Below are 16,341 nucleotides of genomic sequence, written 5' to 3' on the forward strand. Positions count from 1 at the left end.
ACACCCCACCCTGTTTGAGTTGTATTTTTTGTATTGAGGTTGATTAAATGCCTAACAATGTACATGAAGAACCATACTTAATGTATTTTTTATCAAAGATTTTGCAGGATTAATTGTACTGTCATATTATTATTTACTTCCTGATTTGATTTGAATAGATAGAAACATGAAGCAAAGAGCAATTATAAGTTGCATAATGTATGATCAGAACAAAAGCTACATAAAGATTTACAAAATAACATTCCAATTAAAAAAACAACAACAAACAAACACAAAAAAAACCCCCCTACATTTAGAAGTAAATTTACTTCCAGTATAATCTGGCTATTTAGTGTCTCTCCTAAATTTTTAGACAGCTTTTCTTGCTCTCCCTTTTCCCCTGTCACCATCCACTATAAACTATGGTATACAGATTAAATCATAAAAATCACATAAAAATAATGACCTCATTGCACTCATTGCACTCTGTCTTTGCTCAGTTATACACTCTGACGCCCAGGAGCTTTTTGAGAAGATGCTGATCCACAAATTCCCATGGGTTTGGTGGACTGGACTAGAGCCAGTGGAAACTGCAAACAAACACTGGAGCTGCTATGTCTGATGTGAGCACAAACAACCTCAAAGCCCTCATTCTCACACATCACATCTGTGTGTGCAATTGTGCATGTGTTTGAGTGTGCGTGAAGGAAAGTGAGAGAAAGTAGGAGAAAAGTGAGAAAGAGATTGTGCGGCACTGTGTGTGCGATCGCAAGGCCTAGAAGGCGTTTCAAAGGCATTACAGCATTAGATTTATGAGGGTATGCGCTGCAACACTGGCAATTAAACAAAGATCCCAGCTCCTGTCAAAAGTTCATATTAGGTCTTACAGTGGAGAGAGTGTGGGAGGGAGAGAGAGAGAGAGTGAGAGGTGATAGAGGGTAAAAAAGGAGTTGCGACTGGTAGACAAGAAAGAAACTGAGATACATAGAGAAAAAGAGCCAGAGAGCAGAGGAAACAAACAGAAAACAATTTCAATAAGGGAGAGAGAAACCTCTCATGACAGGCCAAAGGCGTGAAAGGACACAGCCAAAAATTCAAAGAGCAACCAAGAGAAACTGTTACCAGCACTCCCCTCCCCTCCTGTCTCTCCACCCCTTGGTTTTAGCGGCCTAGCCCATACCACATTATGGGTCCCTGGGTTTTTTATAATGGCTGGGTGTGTTCTGATCCCGCGCTAAAGTCATCGGCAGTTAAATCCCATTCCTAATTAGTGGTGGGAACCAGAATGAAAAAGGGAACAAGCGGGATCGGTTGAGGAACAATTAAACATCGGTGAGTGAAAACAATATTTTCAAACAATATTTCACATCATGGGGTGTGATGGTGCCACATAACACACATAACATTTTCTCATGACATTGCGGATTTCAACTAATGACTGAGAAAATTTGCCACGTCTCCTCTTCCTCTCATGTATTGTACTTTTCTCTACTTGATACAGTTGCATCTGAAATTTCATAATGTGAATCCTGTTATCTTATCATAATCTAATCTTTTTTTCCCATTGTTATCCAGTTTTTTGGATTCAGGGAGGAATATTACTAAAAGGCATCAAGTGAATCTAGTCAGATTATACATGAAGACAACATTTAAGTAACATTTTCACACAAATTTCTGTGGTCCAATTCACCATTCTGACATCTCATAAAGGCAACCAACTGTAACCTTGGCTTGTCCAGCTTGATATCTATCAGATTCTGGCTTTTTTTTACAGCCCCTGAAATAACATAATAATAACATTGATTTTTAGCCAGATGTATGAAAACATCCATATGTATATACTTTGGGGGGGCTGCCTGGGGCCCTAAAATGACACCTTACTTTTTTTTCCCCATTTTCAAGGGCCATTACTGAAAAATGTGCCATCTGCTTGTGCCTGTAGATCATTTGTACCTGTTAAACATGTAAAAATTACTAAATAACCAGAGGCAAAAAAAACCCAACAAAAAAACCCTATGTAATTCTCAAACTTTTGCAAAATATTTAACAGAATTTAGTCTCAAATAGCATATACATGGTTTGAACAAATCTAAAATGTAAAGCTGTAAACAAAAACCTTAATCTGATTTTGGCGGCTACGGTTCAGGAGGTAAAGCGTTCACTAATTGGAAGACCAGCCATTCGATCATCGGCTCCTCCAGTGCTCATGTCCACATATCATTGGGCAAGATACCAAACCCCAAATTTCTCCCAATGGCTGTGCCATTGGTATTTATGTGCATGTAAATGTTACTGAGTTGCAGGTGGCATGTTGCATGGTAGCCTTAGCCAGAATTGTGGGAATGGGTATGTAAATGGGTGAATATGACCGTTTTGTGAAGTGCTTTGGGTGGTTGGAAGACTACAAAGTGCAACTCCATTTGCCATTTGACACAGAATGATCTGTAAGCATGTCTTCAGAAAGGTCAAAGGATACCAATGTTAGCGATAAAATATGTCGCAGTTCGTGTGCAGCAATCTCTATTTTGGTTAATTTTATTGCTTTTCCTGCTTGTAGACCAAAATGCTGTGGTGTTTGTGAGACCACTTCAAACAGCATGCCCCATTCAAAGCATATTGTCTAATAATGACTAAATAACAACATTTATCGGAATCACTGTAACAATTGAAGATTGAGAGCTAACAGATGTATGTGGTGAGCAATGCTTTGAAGTCTACAAATGTGCTGAAAACATGATATATAATTATATGGCAACATGCAGTACATCATGTGCATACCACAATGCCAAATTGGCAGTCCTGTTACTTTGTTCTTTGTTCAGATCACATTTTTGCTCAAGTAAGTGTGTGCTCTTACTGTAAATGACACACAGAGAGAACCATATGCACACTAACCTGTTCCGGTGGCTGATGTTAAGAATGTTAAGAAAGGCTAACGTCAAGCTGTCAGCAATGATATATGCTGTTTTAATTGTATGTTATGGACTGGCGTGCCTGTGAATGAGACATCAGTCAGTGATGGGAATTTGAAACAAAAAAAGTGGTGATCTCTAATGGTATTACTAAAGAACAACACTTGCCAATAAATGTACTGGTAGTAAGAAGACTGAAACAGTAACACACACACACAGTCACACAATTAGATAGTTTTAAATGTGTTAAGTGATAAAATGTGCTCTGGCAAAAGGAAAGCCAGACATTCAGAATACATTTTATTGGATGCACTTTACAGTTTTGCTTTCCAGACCTCAAAGAAGATGACTTTTTCTCCAACATTACTTGCGGGGAAACAGTATCTGTGTTATATCTGCACAAAAAAAAAAAAAAAAAAACTTCTCTTGGTGCTGAGAAGCTTCTCCTGCTGTAAGATACAACCCAGGCTCACATATTTCTTTGTCAGTTATTTCCTCATCAGCTACTCTCTGTCACTGAAAACGATCTTCATTTGTTGGATTTTTAACTATTGTTAGCTACATCAACTATGACAAAAGAGGCTTAAAGGAGCAATGTGTAAAATTTACTGGCATCTAGCGGTGAGTATTGCAGATTGCACCCAACTGAAATTTCTCCTTTGTGCCAAACATGAACTTCTGGTAATAATTGACTCAGGGTATAATGTTCAGGAGGTTTTTACCAGGTGCTAAATTATTCACAGAGGTCTTATCTTCTCCAAAGCAAATTGAGTATGTGATTAAAACTGGTGAAAACACTGAAAAAGGCACTTTCATTTCACAAATCAGTGTTTCTCCGATGCTTTTCCGCTCACTGCAGACAGGTTAGGTGTTATTTTTTTTCTCCAATAACTCAAGATCCGAAGAGAGATCCGGGATCCGGGAGCGAAATTATTCACAGAGGTCTCCTCCTTTCCAAACAAACAGACCCTGTAAAAACACTGAATAAAGCAGTGTTTTTCTAATGCTGTTGGGCTCGTCATAGAGGGGCTGCTAACTACAGTTACCGACGCGAAAAACATGGAATGGCTCAATCCAGATCCAGGTTTGTCTGTTTTGGGGTCAATCTAAAGTTACAAGAACACAATGTTCTTATTACAGAAAACATGCTTATTAGTTTATACTCTATTTCTGCTAATGTATCCCTTAATTCCTACACACTGGTCCTCACAAAGGTCACAAAAATCACAGTAGAAGGTTGTATATATAAACTGTGGAAAATATTCCACATAAAAATGACTGTGGGGTTTCATGGCTGCTGATACAAGTTGCAAATGTACTGTTTTTTTTTGGATTAGCGCTGGATAGACCTTTTGTGGCAAACTGCTTAATCGTTGCCTGACTGTACAGCCCTGCACTTTATAGCATAGCATGTGTCTCTCAATACACATGTGCAAGATTTCATTGCCAGAAGCAGAAAGCTGCCCATAATGTAAATCTCCCACGACACATATAATAACATTTGAGCTTGTGAAACTATTAGATCAAAGATGGACTCTAAGATGTGGCACAGTGATCCAGCAATCTATCATCAGTCTGCTGCACACAGACTGTGGCAGCAAGCTAATGTTTGTTTTTGTGTTAATTGATTTAAGCTGCAAGCGTGCATTCAGCTTTAAAATGAGGCAACAGAGTCAGTTTTCGATTATGGGTCGCTGTTGGTCTTAAAGTAAAATTCAATCCTGTTGCCTGAAAAATAAACAAGTTTCTGTCTCATTCTTTCATGTCTCTGTTTCTACTTTTCTTGCTGCGTATAGTTTCCTCTCTCTCTCTCTAAAGTGATTGGTCTTGTCAACACAGTATTTTCTCAGTGTTATGTGAGAAGTCAAATGTGCTGACTCGCAGCATGGCCTGTGATGTCAACACACTGGAATGCACCTTCATCTCTAGAGGGGCGGAAGGGCGAGTTTAGATTTGATTGACAGGTGGTGAGTCAGGCCACTGAGTGGTGGAATGTGTGCTGAAAGCAAGAAAGAAAAGACACGAGTCAGAGGGAGATTATGACTGATTGACTGTACCTACTGAGCAATTAAAGTGAGATTAATTGGTTGGTTGTCACTTCATTGGACTGTTATTATAGCCTAGTTGCTACTCTCTGGAAACCATTTAAATGTGAGCTAATTGGTGTAATTGTTCTTAAGATGACAGAACTCCTGCGGTAATACAGAACTCACTTCGCTTTTCCTCTGTGGGTTAACAATGAACTAAATGGTAATTGACAAAATGTTGCAATTCTGTGAGAGGAGGTAGCAGCGAGGGGAAGAAATGAAAGACAGCAGGAGGGGAGGAAGGAAAAAGAAAAGAGAGTAGAAGCAAGAAGAAACAATATTGTGTGTGTGCGCAAGTGTGTGTATGTGTGTGTAAAGTATGTGTGTGCAGCAGCATGGAGTTGAGGTCATGGAAACTTAACCGCCTGTGTGTTTTGGCCTTTGGATTAGCCAGGACATGCCTCCACTCTGGCTTGAATGCTTCGATATCACACATACACCATTTATACACACATACACACACACACACACACACACACACACACACACACACACACGAGTTCAAGGTTAAAAATTAGAACCGTGTTTGAGATGACCTTGCGAGGCCTCTTCTGTTTACCAGCTAAAAAAGTTTATAGGATTTATTAATGATCCATCCAAAGCACTCACACATATCACATCATATATTCTTGTATCTTAAGCTCATTGTGTATTCATGCTCTTACTAACTCATACACTTTAAACATTGCTACTGCTTTTAATATTTAAAAAAGTGTGGTAAATATTTTATTATTTCTGTATAATTAATGCAATACTTAGTGCAGTATTGTCCAAAAAAAACTTGAGCATATATTTTTAAACCTCCGTATCTGTGTATTTTTAAACTTGCCTGATAGAATATTTACCGTGTGCAACATGCACATAACTAAACATCAGACAGAGTCAGCCTCCAAAATAAGCTGTTGTGGAGATTAGATAGCATCAGTAGCATTCAGAATTTTACCAGAGTTTGTAATATCAGTCATTAAAAATACATCAAGTTATGTGACACTGACAGCGAACTATATGTAATTTTCCGGAGTTGTGATAGAAAGCAATTTAAGGTTGGTGTCTGTTCTCACAATGATCTCCAAGTTGATCAGCCTGATAAACAAGCAGCAGAGGTATTTACATATTTACATACATATTTAGTTATTATATATTATAATCTGCCGCTGAAAGAGGATTTTTTGTAACTTCAGCCAGAGCAGACTCTGTGATGTGTTTACAACCAAAGTGAGGCGACAGATTTATTTTTAGATCCTGATGATCTGAGGAAGATGCTGGGTGAGGGCACTTCTTTCAAGCACTTTATCTAAAGTGCTAAAATAAGTGCTGAGGACTGACACAATACTTCTACCAACAGATCCTTTTTTATATAAAAATCTTCTTCATTACCAACCTTGTATTTTTGTTCAGCTTTGCAGTCAGACATATATATTTGTAAGACATGGAGCTAACTCAGGGTCCTTGGAACAGAAGCCAAAGAAAATGCAAATTCTTGAGTGAATATTATTTTAAGATAAGTGTAGAATATCTATAACAGCATGACTAAATATGCTATATTATTACAGGATTACCTAATTAAGTTATGTGCATAAATTTCATACCACATACTCTGGGTCATCTTTTCACATCTGGGATTATTTTTTTTAAAAACTGCAGCTGGTAAGGATACCTTAATGTTTTTATTAAAGAGATGTAAGATTTGATCATGATAATTGCAGTTTGCATGTTTTAAAGGGATTAAACAAGTGAAAACAAGAGTTTAAGAGACTCTAAATTACTGGACATGTTTCCTGTTGAGCACTGTACATCCTAAATAAAAAGATAAAAATCCACCCACCACCTGGAAAGTATTACAGTAGGTTACAGTTGAGCATATCTTTCCCCGAGTGAAGAGGAAATGGCTTATTTCTCCTGAGTAGACTCTGTCCCAGCTAGGGAAGTGGCTAACCACATGAAGCTAGTGTGATCCAGTCTGTTTGCACACAGTAATTTGCACAGGTGAGAGAGGAATGAATACAGCGGAGCCTTGTTTAGTCCCCCGCCACTGGGGAGAGGAGGTCACTTGGAAAAGGCATGAATTCATTTCATTCATTAATCCAAGACTTGTCCAGGTTTTAAATCACATATGTAAAACAAATATACTTAAACAGTTTTATAAATACAGTTCAATGAACTTGTTTCAAGGTGGGAGCTTTTCTGTAACATCAGCAAAGCAAAACAGTGTGGAATCTGTGTTTAAGTCTAAATGACTGAATACATACGTGGTAACCACATGACACAGTATGCACATGCTGCAGTTTAGTAAAGAAGGATTTTAGAAGCGGTTTTGAGTGACTTTTCAATAACAAAAAAGAGGCCGTTATTTCTGTCCTGTGTGAAACCAAATAAAGTCAGCAGATATTTTAATAACAGTGTAGTGTGCTAGTATGTGTAGCATACTACGGTAGTGATGTTAGTCACATTATATACTGTATGTCACGTGCTGTTACATTACGTGAGAAACAAACACACTTATTATAGCCCAAACCATGATTTTTTTTTTTTTTTTTCAAAATGTAAGCACGTTCTTTGTTGCCTAAATCTAAGAAAACAAACTTTAAGATGAAGGGTTGTTTTGTTTTTTTTTAACCTACATTGTGAGTTTATTTTGAAAAGAGACTGTACACATTTACCGAGCAGAAACTGTACTTTTTCTGTAAAAATGGAAGTTTATTTTGAAAGGACGCGGTATTTGTCACAAGCATAAACTGACATGCTGTCCCTGTCTGTACAAAACTGATGCGTGGGGTGGGGCGTGATATATTGGTTTTAAAGTATATTGTGATATGACACGTGACAATTATCATACTGCGTACATTTGCTTATTTACAATATTTTAAAAAAAGAGCAACTGGATGGAGAATCTCAACTTTACTTCAGTTATTTTGGGAAAGGAAGACTTTTCACACAAGCTCCTGTTAAAAAAAGGTTTAAAGTCTTAATTATAATGATAAAACATTTGCTGAAAAATAACTCTGTTTTCATCCCTTTAAGGGTCATTCTGACTGATAATAATATTAATAATCTGTGATACTGTGAAAAAGTTATACTTTCTGAGATGGTTATTGGACCGTGCAAATCTCATACCATTGCAACCCTAGTACAACCCTTGTAATATACCTTACCCAGTGAGACTACAGCATCAGTAGGAGTAAGTAAGTTAGGAGTAAGAATGTTTTAGCACTGTCCCTTTAAAGCAAAACTGCCACGTGTTTGATCCTGACCAGGGTCAATGGGGCTTTCTTTTGGAACTTGCTTTTTTTCCATATGTTTGTATAGCTTTTAACCAGGTGTCCCAGTTTCCTCCAGTTCAAAGAGACATCAGGTGAATTGGACTGGAAAGGAACCTCCTTATAGCATGCAAGGCTGGGCTCCAAATACTTTTTCAGCTGAATCAATCATAGTCACATTTCAGTTCAAAAGTGATCTGTTTTTGCAAAGATGATTTGTCTGCTAAGCTCTGGTTTTAAATGAAGCAACTTAAATCTCACATTTGCGCTGGCCTGTTTTTTTTTCTTGGCTGTCCTGTTTACAAGTGGTCAAGTGTGTTCATTAAGTCTGCTGTATAACTGCTAGTCTTGTGATAATGTCATGGAGCTATCGCTGGCAGGGCGAGCATGCACAAAAGTGTCAGTCTGACCCCGGTCACATGGGCCTGGTAGGGACACAAAAAGACACAGTGTAAACACACTGACATCCCACAGCTCCAAATTATTTCTACACTTACTTTTATACAGCCATTCTCATACAGAAACCTCTCAATTTCTTCATTACTTCTGTTCTGCCTCTGTAGTGTCTTTCACTTTTTTGATTTCCATAACTTGAAGTTTCTGAGGGTTTTCAGCTTATTTCTCTGTCAGTCTTTCACTTCCCCTCTATCTTTCTATCCCTCTTCAAGGTTACTTTATTCTGACATTCCTTTATCTTCTGCACAACATCCTACCATCCATCCTTCCTCCTGTGGATTTGCCTGTTATGAGGTTATTCAGACTTGTTTACAACTCTCCCGCCCCCTCTTCTCCTCCAACCATTCATTCATCCGTCATCATCGCTGATCGTCCATCACTGATACAGCCATTCGGCCATCTTTTTCCATCCGTCTTTAGTAGCAGTTGTTTATGCCTGCTTGACTCTCAGCCATGCTGTTTACTGACCGTCCTTGCTTTTTTGGACTACTCTCCTTCAACTCTTCAGCCTGTCCTATTTATTATAACTTCTTTCATCCTTTTCCATCCATCCATCTATCACTCCAGAGCAGACTTTTTGAAGTGTGCTATCTATAAAAATCTTCCTCTTTCCTCCCATCTTTCCATCCAGCTCTCACCTTTGCAGAAAGTTAGGTGCTATTTCATCGCTACCTCTTTCATCATCCCTGTCTTCCTCCCCATCGCTCTTGCTCTTTTTCTCTCTTAGACAAGTCATTTGAAGTTATTTGAGTTTGTTTATCTAGCATGTCTCGTCTTATCCTCTCTCATTCCCTGCCGGTCCACTTCTCTGTCTATTCCCTCTATCCATGTCTCTACCCTATGAGTTCATTTGCAGACTGTATCTCTGTCTCCCTAAGATCACACACGGACAAACGTTTTGGTCTATGCTTATTTTTCCAAGATGAAAGGCTGCGAAAAAAAATCACAAATATCTAAACACAACAAACCAGGCCGGGCAGTCAGCACCACCCCACATGATGGGACTGCGTGTGTGTGTGTGTATGTTTGAAGGGAGACTGTCGGATGTCCATCTTACAATTCAAGAATTTATTTTTTCTGCTTTATTTATGCAGCAATCCCCTTTCGAATCCAACTCGCACCCGTTCCTCTGACCGCCTGCCCGCCCTTGGTTTTTTCTCAAAGTGTAGAATTTCATAGACCTCGAGCAAAAAAAGATGGAACAATGAGTGAGAGGGGGCGAGAAGAAACACAGCTAAGGTAATAACCTGATTTCGCCTCAGTTGGTTTTGATTTAAGGAAGGAAGAGTGTGTCAGAAAAACAGCAGGCGCTCTCCTGTCTCGATTCCATGCCAGATTTTTTGAAGAGAGAGGCGAGAGAGGGATCGAGACACAGAATGAAAAGAGAGGAAAAACTGAACAAAGAGAGATAGAGACAGTGAATCACACCCCATGCCAATAAAATGAAGTGAACTGACACAAAGAGACAGAGATACCATTGAGAAAATGAGCGCGCTACAGAGGGGAGACAGGGGAAGGGAGATGGAGAAGGACGAGTGGGAGGGTATTACCAGTGAATGAATTTTTAATAGCACTCAGATCAGCCGTACCAGAAGCTCAAACAGAAATAAATACCTCGCCTCCATAATTTAAACCTCTTTTCTTTTTAGAAAAATGTAGCTACAGTATGTTTATTTCTCCCAGCAGGATGATTCTTAATCAGTCAACAAACATGACAGTGTACCTGACACCAGAGAGCAAGGGAGACACCCTGACAGCAAGACAGGCAGGGACAGAGAGGCTTATGGGTAAATACAGCATTGCACGCCACTAACACTGCACACACACGCAGCCAGTTGATTACCCCAGGTGTCTGTATTCACACATGAGGAGCATTTGAATTTTAAACTCCAAAAACATGTGTCAGCCCTCACCCATCTGTCTGTCACCCCGCAACGTCCAGACAATAGCACGAGCACAATTAATGTAAAGCCGAGTGGATGTGCCAATTTAGCCCCAATTTCCTGCTTACAGCATCTGACTTTTCTTCCAAACGTGTATTTTTTTAGCATAATATATGAGGCATGCCATTTCCCCCTGCCAAAAGCATCTCCATATCAACGAGGATGTCCCAATTTGCCGTTTTTCGAAGCACATCCCAATTTTGTGCTTAAACGTTACTATTTTAGCAGCTATATTTAAATGTAGACCTCTATATGGAAAAAGAGCTATTGAAGTCTGGAAGGACATTACATTTTCTAGCAGTTTTGTTTTGTTTCAGCAGTTATGTGTTTTGTTGTTTTTTTTTAAAACTATTAATAGTTATCACTCCAGCAAAGACATTGTTGCTGACTGAAAATGTCCAGGTTTATCATTTGTACAAGAGGATGACTAAAAAGATGTCAAGCTGGGACATTTTCTATCTTTTTTTAATTTATTGGTCATTTTGCTTATAAATTTGTCTATTCTGCTTTCTTTCAAAGTTAAACCTTAACTGAGCTCATCCACTGTATTCTTCTCAAGTAAAGAATGCAGAGCAATGTGATTAAGAGTTATGCTATACCATACATAAGATTAAAATATAGTAACCCTAGTTCTATTAGCACAGTCAGAACCCTCTACTGGCCTCTATGCTGCAGGAATGACTCCTGGAAATAAGATAGCATTTAAGTATTCCCAGGTCCCTCGTCTCAAAGTCAATGTTTTTTTTTAAATAGGTTTTTGGTTAGATGCCTGAAATAGGCTCTGTGACTAACACAAGCTGAAGAAATTTCTGGGGTTTGCTCAAAGACATAAAATGTATGTCAGTAAATACTTCTCTTGAACAGAGAGAAGCTTGCCACAGAGCTTATTTTCTGCGATGGTCCGAAATCCAGTGGTAAAATCCAATAGGCTTTTTGATGAGGGAACCAGGGTAAGGCTAACTTCTGCATCGGCCTACAGGAAAGCCTGGGGCACTCCATTGGTAATACTCCACTCCAATCTCAAGCACACATTTGCCCAGTGAAATCTGCATAAACGTAGCCAGCCAATCAGGATGTGCCTACTTGAATATGTGAAGACCACACAGTATACAAAAATATCAAAATATTAATGTAAGTTTTGATTCACATGCAGTGTAAATCAAAGCTAAATTTAATCTTTATTGTTCCAGTGTAAATGCATTTTTCCCTTGTCTAGCTATGTTATATGTGATACTTCTCACTGCCTCAGAAATGTGTGTCGCAATATCTTATATGATAATAATATCAGCATAGCATGATGCAAACAGCTTATTCAAAAAGGCCAGAGTAAAATACTGTAAATAGCTCTTTCAATGGGATGATAGTCATAGCTTTAGTCGAGGCTGGTAGCTGTCAACAAGGCAACAGGCACAATACACAAAAATAAAACAAAGATTAAATATTTAATGGAGGCCTTACAAGTCAGTGGGGTGTCAAGAAAAGGGGAAAAAAGCATTTAAAAGCCGACAACTGTTATATTTCCCTCATTTTTTTTTTTTTTTTTAACCTCAGTTTTAATTTCTTATGTTTGTTTGTGTTGCACAATAATTACACTGGTAGAGGTTCACAAGTGTGCAGTTGCCTTGTTTAGTATCAAACTTCCCCAGGAAGTAAATTTTCATAGAGTAGGTGGGATAGAATTATATGAAAGATGTCATACAAGCATTCTGATTTTATTCTCAATAAGACTTTGGAAAAGTAAAGATAAGGCAAAGAAACATTCTCACAGTCCCAAAGGTATACCTATGCAAGTTTTTGATACATTTGGTTGGCATCCAGAGAACTCATGTAAGCTTGCATGAGGAATTCAGCAGGAATTCTCTATTTGGTTAAAATTGGTTCAGAGTAGAGCCAAAAGCTGAATGATGCAGGTCTTCTTATTTATGTCAATGATGGAATTCAAATAATTCCCCAACCCTTGCATATAAAGCGATAAGGTGATCGATGCTCAGCATCCTCTCTGCTATTTGGAAAATCTGTTTACTTTTTTTAATTTAAATTTTAAGGAGAGGGATTGATTAAAATTCCAGCCAGCAGTTTCACAGAAGCCTGTTTTGGAGGGCAAGTTCAACAGTGTGGTTTTAATAAGTAAAATGGATCAACAACCACTGAGATTTTAGGGTTTGGTTGTTATATTCACTTTTCCCAGGGAGATGAAATCATAATGCACCACACTGACCTTGTGCAAAAATATAATGAATCCAACTTGATTTCATTAACATACAATTCTTCTGTAATCAGAACAGCTGTCAGGTTTCTGGTAGAATGCACAAAGAGAAGAAGAGAGAGGAGAATGACTTAAAGAAAAATACAATGCTGCTCTGTAAGCCTGCCTTTGTTTACCCATGGTTAAGCTTAAATCCATGGTTCTATTGTTGCCTTCAGGAATGGTAAACAGCTCTCTTTTCCATTCCCTTCCTGCATGCACTCATCCATCCATTCATCAAGCTTTCTTCACTTTGCTGCAAAACTTCTTTGGGCCAATCTCTCTCTTCTTCTCTGCCTGACTGTTACCTCCTCTCTTCCTGTCTATCTCAATCTTGGCGTGGAGGACCCACTCCATATGTAGATGTAAACCTTAGACTGTATATAAAGATGACGTGACGTGACGTGACGTGACGTGACGTGACGTGACGTGACGTGACGTGACGTGACATGACGTGACGTGCAAATAATGTAACCAATGCAAGATGGCAACAACCATATCCAGTCAATTTCGTTATGATTTTTTGTACTGTGAGAAGAATAAAAACGTGTCATCCATCTTGATATATCCTACACACTGGACCTTTAAGTCATAGAGTAAAGAAAAGAGGCAGAGAATAAAGAGATAAATTAGCAAGAACTTGAGGGGCAGAGTAGAGTTTACTCGAATTGTAAATATTCATGAGTTGTAATGTCTATAGAAGTTTCTAGTTGGTGCCTCTTGCCTTCTTTCATCTTTTTATTTTACTTCAATCAATTAAAAATACATGTTTACTTAAAAGAGGCACCAAAGCATATTCATAAACTTGGTCAATGCAATCCAGTTTTACTTTGGCAGGTAAAAGGGCAACTTTCTCTCAACTTAATTTTTTTCATTTTGTGTTTCAGTGCAGCTCATAACACTGACCGCAGCCTCAGTGCAGTACAGTTTACTAGCTGGCAAGTACAAGTACAGTTGAGTGGTGACTTAACATGACATCACATTTAAAAATGTAGTACTAGTAGTATAAGTTGTAAATGTAATGATAGTAATATCACCCAATGATGCAGTAGTGACTGTGCTAATAGCAGCAGTAGTTTTAATTGAGAAAGTAGTAAATTTGATGTTTTCTAAAGCTTCCCAAGGCTCATTTCAGTCTCTCTCTCTCTCTCTCTCTCTCTCTCACACACACACACACACACACACACACACACACACACACACACAGAGACACACACACACACATTACAGAGTTTCTGAGTGTGTTATTGTAGTAAATGCAGGTGATGAAATGTACAGCTGCAACACATTTAACAATATCATATAGAACCAGTGGTATTCTATCCTGCACCTATTCTTATTATCAGGGGCACTCACAATGACTTAAATTAGAAGTCCCATTAATCCAACAGTGTAATCCCTCCATTGCATGGAGCGGCCTATTCAGCCTGAGTGTGGATTAGAGAACACTGAGACCCTGTGTTGGTGGTCACTGGTGTATAACACCTCATAAAGATAATATGTTGTGTGTGTGTGCGTGCATGTGTGTGTGTTTCTCACTGTGCTGGTGGTCAGCATTGTAGAGCGCAGAAAGTCTGTATGTGTGTGTATGTGTGTGTGTGTTGGGGGGGTATGTTGTACATGTGGATAATGTGCTTCTTTTCTTCCTTTGTGGTTACCTGGTGAAGGGGAAAATCCCTGTGAGGTGGTCTCCTCGCAATGTGGACGACGTAGAAGGGGGCCTGTAACAGAGGAAACAGTGAATTAATAAAATAAGCCCCCCTGAGTCGCACACTATTTCATGTCAGATGGCTTAGAAACAGGTTGGAAGGGAGAGTTTTAAAGAATAAAGCAAAGCAGGGGCCATTTGCGAGTATTTTAATCCAAACCCGTCCATCCAGAGGTTTACACGTGTGCTGTGAGTTTAGTAAACCTCACTGCATGCGGATCATATTTCATACAACTTTTTTCACATTTTTTTCACTTTGTTTCTTGTGTGGTCATACACTCATTCAAAAGGCTTATTTGGAACCATCGACCTCAAAAGGCTTCTCTACTCAGACACCAAATCAGCCATTTTTATATTCACTTTACTGTCAATCACCCCTCTTCTCACACTCGCTCAATCATGTTGGTCACACTGTGTCCTTTATTATTAGTATGCACAGTATGTCTAACTATCTATAAAATCCTAATTCCAACCCCTGCAGTGGGAAAAAAAGAGTAAATGCACCTTTTGACCCCAAACGCATCTCATTCCCTGAGATCATTCATTAAACGCAAATTAGAATTGGTGGGGTAAGAAACGCAGATGGCGAATGGGAAACTGAAACAGTAATAATAATAAACATTTATATCCCTCTGCTGCAGTATGGGGAAAAATCTATACAGTACAGCCTTCATACACTCATGAAAAGGTATCGGTCAGAGACGCACGGCTGCACAGCTCTCACTGGAGCTTGGAATGAATGTATTCATCATGCGCTGTTGTTGCATCCCAAATGGGGACAATCTTAAGAGGTGGTCCTAAACATAAAACAGTTTATCTTCATTCAGAGCAATGATGCATAGTGGTTTGTGTCTGTTTGTGTCTGTGTGTGTTTGGGCGTGTGTCTTAGAGATGTATAGCATGTATATATTCATAGCTGACTTTTATAGCCATGAAAACAAGGCCCACTAGTCCACAGTAGCAAATAAGCAGATATTATTCCATTTCATCACCACCATGAGCTTAGTGCACATATAGCTGATTGTTGATAGTTTATTACAAACCATTTTCTATGTCAAATATGTGCATTCAGAACTGAATAGTATAAGGCTGTTCTAATGCACTGCTTGTATGTAAACCTACGAAAAGTTATGCACCACAACTTGCAAATGACCTACGTAACCATGAGCCAGTAATTTATGTAAAACCCACACAATTTGGAAAGCTGCGATCATGTAAACAATGTGCTGAGGGGAGAAAAGAAGGAAGTAGTTAAAAGCTACAAAGTGGATGAGTCCCGAAAAACAGGACTTTCCCTCAGGAGACCGATTTTTGTGTCCTATGTGAAACCAAGAGTCATTTTAAGGTATGATGTTACGTTTCTTTTCCTAAACCTTACCTATGTAACTTAACTTGACTCAACCTGACCCATGTGAATTTCAGTGGTGGATGAAGGTCCTGAAAGCCCCACTTGAATAAAACTACAGATTTCTTGCCAGAAAATGACCTTAGTAGAGATTAAAATCACCTATTAAAATCTTAAGTAAAAGTCATAAAGTATCTGATATTTACTATACTTAAGTACCAAACATGATTTTACGATATAAAATGTACTCAAGTATTAAAAGTAAAAGTACAAGTAAATGCTTGCAATAAAAAAGCAAGTGGTCAGAATTTATTGAATGATGACGTTTACTTCTTCGTAACATACATCATCGAAAAAATGGATCCTACATTACACTTCTAGAAAAGCAAGGTCTTTTTAAAAACTTCAA

General features: G+C 38.6%; 1 long non-coding RNA gene across 1 annotated transcript in view; it reads right to left on the minus strand.

Annotated features, from left to right (window-relative positions):
* LOC121946053 overlaps window positions 1-16,341 on the minus strand; it is a 126,840-nt gene that overhangs the window by 10,613 nt on the left and 99,886 nt on the right. Inside the window, exon 4 of the long non-coding RNA XR_006105988.1 lies at window positions 14,538-14,600. This is a non-coding gene — a long non-coding RNA (uncharacterized LOC121946053). The remainder of the gene's footprint in view (window positions 1-14,537; window positions 14,601-16,341) is intronic.

The sequence above is a fragment of the Plectropomus leopardus genome, chromosome 7 (assembly GCF_008729295.1).
Source record: "Plectropomus leopardus isolate mb chromosome 7, YSFRI_Pleo_2.0, whole genome shotgun sequence".
In the NCBI taxonomy this organism is placed as follows: Eukaryota; Metazoa; Chordata; class Actinopteri; order Perciformes; family Serranidae; genus Plectropomus; species Plectropomus leopardus.